The sequence below is a fragment of the Paramormyrops kingsleyae genome, chromosome 5 (genome assembly GCF_048594095.1).
Source record: "Paramormyrops kingsleyae isolate MSU_618 chromosome 5, PKINGS_0.4, whole genome shotgun sequence".
NCBI classification, from domain to species: domain Eukaryota; kingdom Metazoa; phylum Chordata; class Actinopteri; order Osteoglossiformes; family Mormyridae; genus Paramormyrops; species Paramormyrops kingsleyae.
This window is the reverse complement of record NC_132801.1, coordinates 17,101,325-17,116,516: the sequence shown is the minus strand read 5'-3', so window position 1 is coordinate 17,116,516 and position 15,192 is coordinate 17,101,325. Positions and strand designations below refer to the sequence as shown.

Genomic DNA, 15,192 nt, shown 5'->3' with positions numbered 1-15,192 from the left:
CACCGATCGAAGCTGGGGCTTCCATAGGTGACTCTGCTGATTGGGTCCCACTGGACAGAGGCTGGGGAGCCCTGCCCTTCAGGCAGCCGGATGGGTGATGGCGTGGGGTTGCTGCTGGTGGGCTCTGGTGCGTACTCCTTAGTCGGATCCTTGCCCCTGCAGTCATACATCATGCACGATATCAGGAAGACCAAAAGCAAGATGACATAGCTTGTAATTAAGATGATGAGATTCAAAGTCACAGGGTCAATTTCAAGGTAAAATTCCACAAAACCCATTTTGAGGCTTCATATCTTGAGCTGTCCCAGACGGCGAAGAGAAGGCACTCTTCGTCTTCCGTGGATGAGGAATCAGTGAGCCACAAAGTAACAGAAGGGCTCTCATTGCAAATCAGATTGTGGTAAGAATACTTTAATCCTCACAACTGAACTACAACCTTGAGTTCCAGTGGCCAATGACTGAAGCAGCTGAGTTTAATAACTTAAGCTACTAATTTGTGTCATGAAGCAGAGCTGTTTCACGAATGATCGGCATGATAACATAAATATGACAAATAAATTAATGTTTTATTTGATGCAATAAAGCTAAACTTTGGTGAACCCATTTTTAAACCTTATATAAATTTTGCGTGAAAATGCTTTATCATGTAGCGTTGAGTCACCCAACTAAAATAATCTCAGTTCCAAGACATACTCTATGCAACACCAAGTCAAGAATGAATCTTTCTGATGAGCTGTTTATGTCACATTAACACCTGGTCCATGGGTGTTTCTTCCGGGGGGGGGGGTTACGCCCTTGACTTGGGCAGTCACAGGTCACTATATTTGGTCACGCTATTTTATATTTCCGTTCGTCAGTCAAATGTAGAACAAAATACTCTGGATATACAGGTGTATAAATACAATGAATAAAATCATTATTTCATCACCTTCAACAAGTCCACACTCCTTAAAGGTAATGAAATAATGTACTACTAAATATTCTTTTGATAGCATTTATCCAAACTAACATTTTTATCCAGAGGTTATTAGTATCCATCCGTCCATCCATTTCTATGCCTGCTTTTCCAGGGCAGGGGTCACTGGGGACCTTTATTATTATTTTAAATTAATATCCATCTATCAGTCCATTTTCTGTATCCGTTTGAACAGAGCAGGGTCGGAGGAGTCCGGTGCCGATCCTGAAGGATACAGGCACAAGGTGGGGAATAATCCGGAATAAGACAGTGCCAACCATTATTATTATTATTATTATTATTATTATTATTATTATTATTATTATTATTGTTATTATTATTATTGTTATTATTATTGTTATTATTATTATTATTGTTGTTGTTGTTGTTGTTTTCTATCTTTTTATATTACATAAACATACTCTACATATCTCTATTCAGTCTATCAGGTACAATAACAGACAATGGATGATTCCTTGGTAGTCATAGAAACAGCATCACTGTCCACTGCTGTCTGAAGACAAATCCCCGCTGGATATAGGGGGCTCATTTTATATTAAAAAATGTCCGTACATTCTCGTGGCAGGGGAAATGTTCTTACGAAAAGTAAAAGTCCGATAAAAGTTGTTTCAGGGTATGTTTTATTTACGTTGTTCCTTTATAAATCCCAAAATCTTAGTATAAATATGCGTACGAATGTTTCATTGCTGTTTCGTTCGTATGAAGGCCAGTACACCAGGAGACTGTTGCTTTTCATCAAGTGGAACATCATCATTGTTTGTAGCAAGTTAGATTTTCACTGGTGTTGAGGTTTGTCACCAGGAGAGATCTGGTATTTGGCAGCACTATTTCATATGTGATATAATCTCATTGTAACTTGGGGATGATCACCTGGCTAAATCAATCATTAGTAAAATAATACAGGAACCCTGGGTAATATTAGGAAAATTCTGATAGTTGGGTAGTTGAGCCTAACACATATAACATCCCAGGCCTATTACTGATGGATCTAAGAAAAATTCAAATATTCAGGGTAATTTATGTTATACAAAGGATCGTGGTATGAGAGGTGTTACTGCATATTCTTGCAGAATATGGAAAGCATGTCCCAGGGCCGATTGTCCTTCTTTTACTGAATCTGAGTTAGCAGTAGGGGGCAATCACTGCAAGAGAAAAGGCCCACTGAGAATGTCATAGCACTGCAGAGTGCCACCTGGTGGATGAAATGTATAAAAATACATCTGTAACATGCTGCACTTTCTGCTCAATACCCAGTCGCCCTATGAGAACAGACCAGTTATTAAACAGAAATGCAAACTGTCTGTTTGGATCCAATTACATATTAAGCTTGAATTGATATAAACATCAACTTAAAAAGCATCCAATACTGTCATAGTTTAGTAATCCTTAATCTTGCTGCATTTTATTTTTTTAAAGATAAACAGTAGGAGTGGCATACTCTAAACTTTAATTGAAATAGAACATATAATGTTAAAATAAATTACAAATTAAATAAAAATTCTTTTAAACTAGGTCAATTAAAGGTCAACTGAGTATACATATTAAAAATAAATTTTTTAATGATTAGTTTCTTGTCTTAGTAAAAAATTATATATTTGGAATGTTTGTATTTTAATATATTTATTTTTATCTGATTGGTACACAGTTTTGGAGCTTATACGTATTCTAACAAATGGAGATGCTGAGGAGAAAGCAATGGCAGCCACAGCAAAAGGCAAAATGCTTCTTTCTGTTGTGGAGAGAATGCTTTGGGGATGATGGCTGGGCCTGCAGATGCCAATCTGATTGTCAGTAATCATATTCTACAGGGTGCCTGCAGCTCTGATGGCTTGTTTCCTAATTTTTGATTACAAAAAAAGGCATTCATCAACATTTTCTGTAATCACTGGGCCTGCAGTGGAGTAATTGCTACCTCATTGTTAGCTCTGGCCTTAATATTTGCCCCCTTAATAAGTTCAAAATATTCCTGCCTCATAGGTCATACGGATGTGTCTCAGCCTCTCCACACATTGCCGTTTCAAATGTTACTTCCGACCTTTGGCTGGAACCAGATGTTTCACTCAGTGAAAAGAAAAGGCTGTGGTGAAATCTGTCACGAGGGCTTACAAAGTGCCGTGTGCTTGAATAAAATGAACTTCTATTGAATAACGGAGCCAAGTCTTCTAACGCTTTACACCAAAATGTTTATCAATGCAAATTCCTTTTTTATTTGTTTATTCTTTGTTCTGCTTTGAACTTTGATTATACAGTTAATACAGCTTAATAAATGTATAATACAGTCCATCCTGGTACATAATGAAAACAAACTCATTCTAAAAGCAGGTTCTAAAGGCATTTTAGACAACTGACCATGCAAATATGCAAAAGCATCTCAAATGTCCTGCTAACTCTACTAAGGTCCTTAATGTCCGTATCTGCCAGTCATAACATACAAGGTAATATATCCCTGAATCTATTGTACATTCATGTTCCTGGTTTGCCTAATGGCTTGCTTGTTTATACCATAAGAGTTTGGATATAAAATGGAGAAAATCAAAAAGATATAAAATGTGTAGTGGTTTAATGTTTGATATTTTGGTACTCTGCTCCGGTACTTTGTTTTCTTTCAAAAACATCAAGCCACAAAGGGCTTTCGAATGCAGCCCTGCTGTGTAGCTAAGTGTAGCTTAGCTTAATAGAATTATGCCGCTATTGCTTTTAGTGGTTTGGTTTAATACTCTGCATCTGTGCTCTCGACTGAACCAAAGGCCAACACTATGATACAGATGAAACAGATTGAAAGCTGACATGCGAGCGTTCTTCTGATTTAATTTATCAGTCAGAGAGATACATGAATATCGAGCTATTTTTCTTGTTTGTTTTTTTTTTATCTGACAAACTGTCTAGCAGTGTGGCTTCCACCCTGTTCTTGAATTCACTCCTTCCCTTACCACAGTCGTAATTATCCAAGGTCTTCTAATGTGGAACCTTTTCAAATCAGTGGCACAGAGAAAGAAAGGAACTCAATAACTCAATGAAAAGGAAAAGCCATTTCCTTCCAATGGAGCATTTCATTGTCAATATTCCATTGTTGTGTTCTCACTCAGCACCCATATAAGGTTATTAATGAATATATCAGATTTTTCTGTGGTGTGGCAGAAGGTGGGGTCTCGCTCGTTTATATCTCAGCAGCTGATCTTTCCCACCACAGACCTGGTGCCAGGAAGTGCCATAATCTATAGGCTGGAAGTAAGCTACAGACAAGCAGGACAAGAGAACTGAAGGATATGCGTAAAGCCTGCAAGACCTTTGTCTGGGCCTCCTGGGATCTGAGATCAGGATTGTGGGGTGAGTCTGTACCTTGTCCCCCTCCTTTTGAAAAACACTCAGTCTCTGGCTAAAGTCACTCCACGCCTGACTGAGGTGGACGGGGGAGGTTTCCCTGAGCTTGTTTATTTTCACAGTGATATCATTTGGCTATTTGAAAAAAAAGAAAGAAAGCAGAGCTAGCGCCGCCTTCACAAACATCCTCCCTCTCAGCGCACACTGTCACGCAAAAGACAGATGCAGTGAAACGCTCCGTGTTCTGTTTTCCATCTGTGTCATGCAGATAAAAAACAAAAAAAAATCATGCCGTCACACTGCACACCACCATTCGAACGGCGCCTTAAAGCCCAGCTGCTCGGGTCCTGTTGTTGCGCTCGGAATCATTTCGCATTACGAAAAATGCAACTATACTTCATTTACTAAATGATGTTTGTGCGCTCGATAAAACTGAAAGTCTCATGCTGTATGAAAGGAAGTGTCAGACAAGGCTGTCATTAGTGTTGTATATAGGAGTGGTGAAGAAGGCAATCTGCACTGTAAACATCCCTCTTCTGTGAAAGGGCAGCACAATTCCCACCAGACCATACTAAAGAAAAAGGAGGCCTGGCATTTCATAATCAGCATGTGGTATGATTTAAAGTCAATGCTGATAAAAATTGCATGATACCAAATGCTTGGTTTTTTAATTTTTTTTTTCTTTTTTATTACAAAACATTAAATGAAACCATCCTTCACTGGCTAGGAGCGGTTGTTTTATTGTTTCTGTTTTCTGGCCAAAGAAAATTCATTACAAAGAAAAAAGGGGGAAGAAAAGATCCAAGTAATATCCACGGATTGTGAAACCAAAAGGAGCACTTTCTGCTGTATTGCTAGTCATGAAATGTATTATTCAAAAGGTTCTTTTGTAAGAAAACGGTCGTCTTATGCTAAAAACTGAAGCCTCCATGGGCAGTATAAACAAAAGGGCCTAGAGAAACAAATCTGGCCTTAAGCTTCCCCTACAGGCCTTTCTGTTAACCTGTACAAATGCAGCTTGGAGATTTCATCCATACAGGTATGAGTATAATGCAGCAATAGTATGGAAGACATTTTCTGCAGCAAACCATTGATTTCTGTCATAAGAAGTAAACAAAATATACCAATATAGATGATCTTAAACATTTCTGCACAGTACACTGATTCCGTTTTAAATACTACTGTTATATATAGCATGAAATGGAAAAGTATTAAAGTCACACCAAAAAACGAGCTTTGAAATATATGGTGCTGGTGCATGAATATACACTGTATTGCCAAAAGTATTGGGACACCCCTCCAAATCCAACCACTTCCATAGCCACAGATGTATAAAATCAAGCACCTAGACATGCAGACTGCTTCAATAAACATTTGTGAAAGAAGGGGTCGCTCTCAGGAGCTCAGTGAATTCAAGTGTGGTACCGTGATAGGATGCCACCTGTGCAATAAGTTCAGTCGTGAAATTTCCTCGATACTAAATATTCCACGGTCAGCTGTTAATGGTATTATGACAAAATGGAAGCAATTGGGAACAACAGCAAGTCAGCCACAAAGTGGTAGGCTACGTAAAATCACAGACAACGCATGCTGAGGCGCACGGTATGCAGAAGTCCCCAAGTGTCTGCAAAGTCAATAGCTACTGGCCTCCAAACTTTGTGTGGCCTTCAAATTCATCCACATTAATCCAGTATGGGGTCAAGGGCCGATCTCAGCATAGGGCACAAGGTAAGGGTATACCCGGAACCGCATGGCAGGCCATCACAGGACGCATACATGCACACACACAACAGGCAAACTGGAGATACCACTACACCTAGCCACAGACCTTTTGGCTGTAGGTAGAGAGGAGAGCAGTCACAGGGAAACCATGAGAGACAGAGAAAACAAGCAAACAAAACAAATTTCAATAATTTTATAGCATGGCAAAATATTTATAAACTAACATAATTTGTGGCCTAAATAATTATGATGTAAAAAACACTTATTCAATCCCCCTGACGTAAACATATGTCTATATATAATATCTGTCGTCTCTGCCTCACCAAATGGAATGGGTTAATATATGATTAGAGGTTGAGAATCTGATAACCTGCAGGGGAAGTTTGTGCTGTCTGCATGCTCTTCTTCAGGTGGCAGGAACTAACTATTCCTGAAAGATATGGCAGAAAGTTGTATACTGTAGCTATTATTGTGATGTTATCATGGTGGAGTATAATTTAAAGTATGTTGAAACCTTGGATTGGAAGACTGAAGTCTGACCCTTCTGCATAAAATGAAGAACTTATTCTTTTCCATAAATCTGGGGCATAAGAACACTTAGTCTAGTCTGCAATGTATAAAGTCATATTTTATGTAGAATTGCATGCGTTCTACAATGTTTTTATTCAGTATCAATGTCTCTCTTGTCACCACACTGGATAAAAGAACTATCACTATCCTCTGGTTTTATCTCTTTCAGGATTTTGACTGCTTGCCATCTGCTTTTAAAATAATCTCTGGTATTTCCCGACGAAAACTTCAGTCTTTTCCGATTAAGCACTTGCACATCATAGATCAGAAATCCTTTTAACCCACAGTCCTTGACAGTTATTTAAATGGCAGTTTTTTAAATGATTGACATCACTAAGGTGAAGTGGATCATTTGTAGATCAAAACATTCATTGGTAATGCTGCCAGATTGTTAATATGATAGGTCTGGTCCTGATTAGTCCCTGAGATGTCAGAATTCTAATCAGTTATAAGTATATTAAACATCTATTACACATTACCATTTACTGTTCCCAAAGACAAAAACCAGGGTCTCTTTTTGTACAATATTCAAGCTGAAAGGATTACCATAAATGGGATGCTTTAAATCTAATTATTTTTTATATTTTTAACAATCTGAGGCTGTGGCAGGCTGTAGCTTTCAAAATTCCAAAATTTGCGCAAAAACTTTATTACAATGAATTTTGTAGCTCAGGGGCAGCGTGTGGCTCAGTGGGCTAAGCCGTGTGCCTATAATCACAAGGTTGCCGGTTCAAGCCCAGCCTCAGCATGTCTGCAGGTCCTTGAGCAAGACCCTCAACCCCCAGCTCCCCGGGCGCTGCTACAGGTGGCTGCCCTTTGCAGACAGCTTGCTCTACAAAGAGCAAATTGAGGGAGATGTAAAAAGAATTTCCCCATGGGGATTAATAAAAGTGTAAATTATTATTAATCTTGAAACAAGGGAATTCCAAATTAAATACACTTGCAGCAGACACTCAACAACACACATATCAGTAACATACAACTGTAAAATTCTGGAAAGTACAATTTCAAATCGGTAACCTAGATCACAGTCCCAGTGTAGACCTTTATTTTAGCATACAAAGCAGATATTCCTGAATTATATGGCCTTGTTTTATTTGTGTTTTGGGCTCACAGGAAACAGCCTGGTAAAGGACTTATTTCCCATGAAATGCTTACTATTGGCTAAAAGACCTCTTCTCACCGTTTCCCCCTTCATGTAATGATTACACTTTTAAATAATTAAAAAATGATCTAAAGAGTGTGTTTGTTAGCTAGCTATTCTTTTTAGTGAATTCAGTAATGTTATGCTACTGTTATGCATTAAAAAAGTGAAAATACAGCACTTTGATGATATTGATATTGAAATAACTAAATGAAAAAATTGTACTTACAAACTCAAAAACCTTAATTAAACAAGTAAACAATGAGAAGAATAAAAAAAACCCAATTCGCTTGATTAGAACTACCATATTCCTAAATGTCATATAGTTTCTGAAAATGTTTGTTATTCTATTTTTTGTGCTACAGAAATACAGGTATTTAGAACTTGAAAATTGAAAATTCAATTTGACATTTTGGCTTTTAATTAAAGCCGGAAATGTAAGCTCGGGGGTAATCACTCTCCCTTGAGTTTCTGGGAGATTTCCACAACTGTTGTCTGTGGCCGGAGCCTCAGGAGGCTACAACTGCGCACACAGACCCTCCATCAAAACCAGCTTTCAGAACTTCAATCCTGTGAGTTGCAATTATATTTAAACATGATAAATTTGTGTGTGAGACTTAACCTGTAGACATGAATGAACGTAATTCTTTCTTTTCATCTGAGCAGTGCATTGAAATTATATTATTTATAGGACATTATGGTATTTAGCTATTGCTAAGTGTATGATGTTCTGTATCTGTTGTATGCACTATAATACTGTTCATCATCTCCCTTTATAATGGCAGTAATCAGCGTCACCCTCTGACACCATGCAGTTTTGTTTATTTATTATGATTTTTTTTTAGAATTCACGTTGTACAATGAGACTCAATGTCGATCACATCTTCATTTATCAATTTACCCCTCAACCAAGTTCAAATTCTGCCAGAGTCATGTGTAGTACGATGCCAGCAGAGAAATAATATGAATTAAGGATTTCAATGAAAAACTATTTGGGTTACAGTTTCAACAATATTACACATGCCTACAGTATATATGCGTGGGTCACATCTGTATGCTTTACAAAAAAATAAACCACTAAAAAAATGAATTATTCTTTATCGAGAAAAATAGCATACAAAGGGTTTAGACAGCGTAAATCTGTAAAGTTTATGGATAAATTCAAGTCATTTTAGCTAAAAACTATCGTAGACCAAAAATACTTTAAAGAATGAATTTATGTTTGCTTTACTTAAAGGCCTATAACAGTTACTGAGTTGTCCGAAGGAAATATAATTTTGAACACAAGGTAATAAAATGATCCACTTTCCCTCAATCACTACTCATTACTTACTTTATTTGTTTTGTCCTGGAGTTCAGGTTGGAGAATTAGATGAAATGTCACAAGCCTTCAACGTTTCAGATGCATACATCTCTTGCATTGAATTCCACTTCACAGAGCTGCGGTTTTACCAACCCTTAACTAAACAAGAGAAAAAGTGAACAACATCTTCAAAAGTCAAACGAATACTGTTTTAAAATACAACATAAGCATATTGACTGGGAATCCACTTCTTACTAAAGGTTCATAATGAAACTGAACTATACACAGATAATTCTCGCATACAGGTATGAACGCAACCTTGCTCGAGGCCGCATCTGTTTCAGCTCTCGTCTTTACACGCTTCTACACAAGTATGTAGTAAAATTTATAGTCTGTGTTTAATAAATACATTAGCATGCAACGCACAAGCACATGCACACACATGCTTTAGTTTCCTACAGAGGAATTTACAAAGAAACATTTAGTTTTACATAACTAAATTTACACAACTATTCATTTTATTGAGTTGCAGAAAAAGAACACTGAGTATTTTACTCAACAATGACATAATTTTTATAGTATTACACTGGGAAGAAAAATGTGAAATATGGTGAAATAAAAAAGGAAATGCACAGCAGAAATTTCTTTTTAAAATAAATTGCTATCAAATTTATAAACCTAGCTAAGAAACATAAAAAGTGAAATAAAAGCAGAGAATAAAAATAAATTACACAGAGTATGCATCCACTGGGCACACACTGTGTACAATGAATAGTACAATTGCCCGTGTAAATCAATTCTCTTTATGACTGTATAATTATAATTATGAAATGTACAAATCAACTAAAAGTAACTGACAGAGCAGCAGATTTTTTAAACCTTAAGAAATTAGCAAGAATAGCATCATGCAATATGCATTTATACACATTTAAAGCTGAGTCCAGTTATTGTAGTTTATTGTAGCAGGTTGAGCAATATATTGATTAATGAAGAGAAAAGTCCCTGTTGTTTGTCATATGTTACCACAAAACATGCAATATTGTTAAAGTGGATTTCAAGAGAGTAAAGCTTGTCTTTTTGCAAAATAAGACTGAAAAGCAGAAACGTCATCTTAAATGACGTTCATAAGAAATAGATGAGATTTATTTTGAATGGATGAATTGATGATGACAAACCCATACAAACGTGCATAAAGGACATTACAGCTATAATATAGCGTATAGATGTCAAAAGGAGAGGCTGCATCCATTTAACTTGTGGCAAAGCACACATATATAAAAAAATCATTTTACAATACTGGCTGCACTGTGTATTTTGTATTTAACGAATGTGTATTTCCTTGTCCTGAAAGTACTTCACAACTTTAATTAACACAGTATGCAAAGCATTTACCGGAGGATACAAGGTATTCTGAAACACAAATAAATAAGATTCTTTCAGTTTCTTCAGGTCTGCTTAGCTGAAGGAACATCACATGACCGCATTTGGGAAAATCTACAATTTACTAGAACCTCCTCGCCTTGAGGTTCTGCGTACATCCTTCCTTTTAAAGTTTGTATAAGTACTGTGGAGATGCAGATTTTGGTGCACAGAATTTGTTGAATATTTATTCATTGACTTAAAAGGAGATGGTCATACATGTGGAGAACCATAATGAAATAAACAATCTGATCCACTTCTTCTCCACATTTGTGGCTTGTTTGAATTCAGCAATGTTTCCTCAGCTTTTGTTTGGGGTTTGACATGTTCCTTGATCGCCTTTCCTTTTTTTCCATTTCACTCATGGACACAGGCCTCAAAATATACAACTAAGGAATCATGGGTTAGGTAAACAAAACACACAGCTTCTCATTATAACACAGACCTCAGTAACACAAATGGAAAACACAGAGTTCAGTAACCAGGTGAATTTCCAGACTATTATGATTAAAATATATTGCTGCATCCTTAAAGGTTAAATGGGAAACTTGCCAATAAAAACATGGTAATAGGCCGAAAATATGCCAGATAATGAAATATTTATTTTTTGCCAACTACCAAAACCATTGATGACAATGCTTTGAACACTGGCTGGATAGAAAAAAATACACATTGCGTTACATTGTAAATACTTTCTTGACCTTATAGCAGTAATAAGTGTGATGAAAGTTCAGAAGCTATCAGGGAGGAAATTGGTGGCTTTATAGCAATTTCCTAGAGCAGAGTTCCTTAGCATTGTGGAATTTAGTTTTCCTGTTGGTGACAGAGAGTGACATTAAACAGGACTTCTGCATTCAGACTATCACAGGAAGAATTGGGCTTTTGTTTTCAAATATCTGCTTGGCTTGATGGTACATTTTTCAGAGATTCTTCAAATTTTTTACATTTGTTTTTGTTAAATGTCAATGAAATATACAAATATACAGTATGTCATTATCTTTATATTTCTTTTCACAAATTTTACTTTTTGAACATTAATTTCACTAATATAAAGCTGCAATTTTGCTGTGGCGTAATGGTGCAATGGTTAGTATTGTTGTCTCACACTTCTGGGACTAGCGTTTGAGTCTCTGTGCTCTGTTTTTTATTTATATTTATATATATATACAATCATCATTGGATTTTACTGAGCAGAAAACTTTGTTTTAATAAAACCAGCTAACATAGTTATCAATTAACATTAACCAGCTAGCATAGTTAGGTATCTGTCAGTAGGCTAATCCACCTGAAATGATGATGTCAAACTTTATAAAAATTAACTACAATGTAACACAGTACTTAGGTTAACCAGGTTAACTATAATATCAACAATAGTTTTACCTCTCATGTCCTAATAAGTATTTGAAAAATGTGGAGAGATCAGGGGCCGTAGTCGGTGTGACTACGTGTATCAACATTTGGTGAGAATCCGAATGAGACGGTTGAACAGCAGCCCTGCAGGGGTAAGGAGAATTGTAGGGTGAGGGGCCAGGGGATAGCTGAAGATCGGATTTGAACATCCAAATGGCCAAATGTGATGGTAATGTTAACCTATTTCATGGCTCCAATCTTCAAAAGGGAAAGTAACCTACAGCCAGCAGGACAGGTTCAGGACTATAGGAAAAATATCTGAGGCATCAGCCCAATAGCACAGTCACAGGCACAGCTCTACCTGTGTCCATAGCTTTTATGATAGGCTCCTTACCCCTGCAATGCTGAACACGGCAAGCGGGTAAAGAAGATGGATGGAACTTTAACTTTTTGAAGGTAAATAATAAAAGCACCTTTAACTTGTTTACTCGCAGCAGAGTGTGATCAGTAAAAAAGTGAATTTTACCCTGCTGGGCAAACAGAATACCCAGAAGAGATGTCGGCTAAGGTCCTTTGACTTCATTTTCAAAAGATCTGAAGGTCTGCAAGGACAAGGATAACTTGCGGCAAGACTGAAAAGAACAGTTCATTTTTTATTGCAGCTGCCTGCAAAGGCTAGAGGATTTTAACTATAGGAATACGATTATTTTAAATACACCCCCTATTTAGAGTAATAATTTAATAATAGCTGAGAGGGTATAATGGTGAAATTTGCATTATAGGATATTATTTCAATATATGAAACCACAAAATAAACAACCTATGTTATTAATTTCAGAATTTATCTGTTTTAATGTGTACCATCCTGAGCAAATGATAATGTAATGAATACACCTAATTAATTTGATTTTTCTGGCTCTTGAATTTATACAGATGCTGCAGCAGATGATTGACAATACACAGTGTTTCCCATTTGGACGTTGCAAGGTATCAAAGCTTAGTAAATGAAGACCAATCAGCAGTTATTCAGTTGATTTACATTGGCTCCCGTTTAGAAAAGCACACAACAGTACTAGACACTGATAAAATGAGACCTACAATTTTTACAGCTACCGATGACTTCAGGCAAAAAAAAAAACGGTACAAGACCAGAAATGTGAGATACTGTATATCCTAGCTGTGCTTTGGTAGTCATTTTAGGCTGTTGCTATTCCAGCTTTCTCAGTAGTTCTGATTGCATCCCATGGGGCATTATCTGAATAATTTAAAGTTATGCTACTGAAACCACTGCACTCATCCAAATTACAGCTCTCTTAGGTGTCGTAATTGGTGATAATTTTACCAAATGTACTCATGTTTATACTATAACGTTTTCAGATCAAATTTCAAATACAGTGCATTTATTATATTTCACAACAATAATATTACATGTTTCAATATATAATTGTTACTAAATCTTGTTTGAAAGTGATATTCTGAAACTTTAAAGTTGCTGAATGTCAAGACCAGGGCTCGCAAAACCACTATAGCTCGCCATCCCAGGACAATCAAGTTTTCCCGTTGGGGTACCAAAATGTGACAACACCCTACCCAACAGGCTATCAGAAATGATCCCCCAGAATAAAATTCCCTCCATTATTCCCCTTTTCTGCTATTTCAACGAGTGTACGCTTTTGCTGAGTTTCATTTACCTTGGAGGTCGGAAATCAGAGCTGGGAATTACGTCACACCCAAGCTAACTGTAATCCACTACAACAAGACGGAAAGCCATTCAGCAATACCAGGGCCCTGTTTAAAAATCAGGATTTCTTGGTTAGCTGAACAACTTGACGTATTTAAGGAATCCCAGTTTAAATGGCCTTTGTCTTCATTCACGTATATTTAGCCCAGACTACCTTAAATCCGAAACGTTGCCCGGCTAAGCAAGAAATCGTGGTTTGTGAAACAGGACCCAGTTCTAGCCAGGCTCATTGTTAGCTGTTGTTAGCAATACCAGTTGATAAAGCATTGTGTGATATTTTGCGCATACAGTTGACGTAGCCACATGTCCACAGATGGTTGTTGGATAGTACTGTGTGAACTACCAATTTAACGAAACACAAATAAAACATATGTGCTAAAATACAGTATAAATACTGCTTTCACTTCTGTTGATAAAGGGCGCAGCCATGTTGAATTCACTAGCCAAAAAAGATTTTCTGATATGAAGAACTGGCATCGTATCTAGTTAAAATTGAGAATTTCCTGTATCCATAATATGCATTTTAACTAGTTAAAGTCAAATTTCCAATATCAGAAATACACATTATAACTAGTCACAACTGAATTTCTGATATCAAGAATTTGCATTCTAACTAGTTTTGTGATATCCACTAGAAATTATTTAAAGCTAAAACAACTTGCAATAGACAAGCACTTTTACCCAACAGGCATTCACTTATTTTTGCAGCAGAGAGAAGCAGTGCCACGCCCCCTCATTTACCTCGTGTGGAATCCTCTTATCAGCTGTTTCTAGTTGTGTTTAATTGACTCAGTGTATTTAAATATGTCAGTGTATGTTTCCTGAGTCCAGACATTAGTGTAATTAACGTCATAGAAGTCATTCATGCCTGTAATTCCGTGTGTTTTCCCGGAATAAATCCTACGTTCCCCCGACTCCCTGGACTCCAGCTCCTGTTTCCCCGCTCCGGGCCTGTGATACTGTACATGACAGAATGACCAGACTCCGTAAGAAGACGCATCGCCTAACTGTGGAGGAGTACCTCAGTTTAGTGGATGAGGGCATATACTGCCTACAACAGACTGAGGTCCAGGAGGACCCCGCAGCTCGAGCCCTTGCCATTCGATCGAGGGATATCCTGGAAGAGGTCTCCCCATCCAAAGACTCGCACCATATGGAGGAGGTGTGAGACAACCTTCTACAGCTGAGAAGTGAAGTAGCAGAGACGATGATCAGGCAGGTATCCCTGAACTGTGGATTGCCTTGTTTCCTGTCGGAACTGCCTGAACCATCAAAACGGTGCATAAAAATAAAAATTGAATGCCCTATGAAAAAAGATTTCAAGTACATTTTTTAAGTAACCTTATGTATGTGCATGGATAATCCTGAATATTTACAACTTCATTTCATTTTTCCAAAATTGATGAATCTGCTACCACCACCACACATCTGCGGGTATACGTAAACTTTGGTGCATGAACATGCTTTTCACAGTTAACAATGTTACCACTTAAACCATATCACCTGCCCAAAGTACTACCAGGGATTTCGAAATTTTGCGAGCCTTGAAGATACATAAAATGAAAGACAGATGCTGTCAGAGGCCTTTGTTAAAGGAGATGATAAATATTATTATTATAACGCAGATAACATTCTCAAATTTTCAA

At 37.2% G+C, this 15,192-nt stretch overlaps 1 long non-coding RNA gene across 2 annotated transcripts; it reads right to left on the bottom strand.

Moving 5' to 3' along the window:
* Positions 1 to 18: 18 nt before the first annotated feature.
* On the bottom strand, positions 19 to 9,401 carry LOC140590872 (uncharacterized). Of its 2 annotated transcripts, none has more exons than XR_011991748.1 (3): positions 9,355 to 9,401; positions 9,067 to 9,195; positions 19 to 156 (listed from the first exon to the last, which is right to left on the bottom strand). It is a non-coding gene; the product is annotated as an uncharacterized lncRNA (long non-coding RNA). The 2 variants fall into 2 exon arrangements; XR_011991749.1 differs by having other exon boundaries at positions 9,340 to 9,376.
* Positions 9,402 to 15,192: the final 5,791 nt, after the last annotated feature.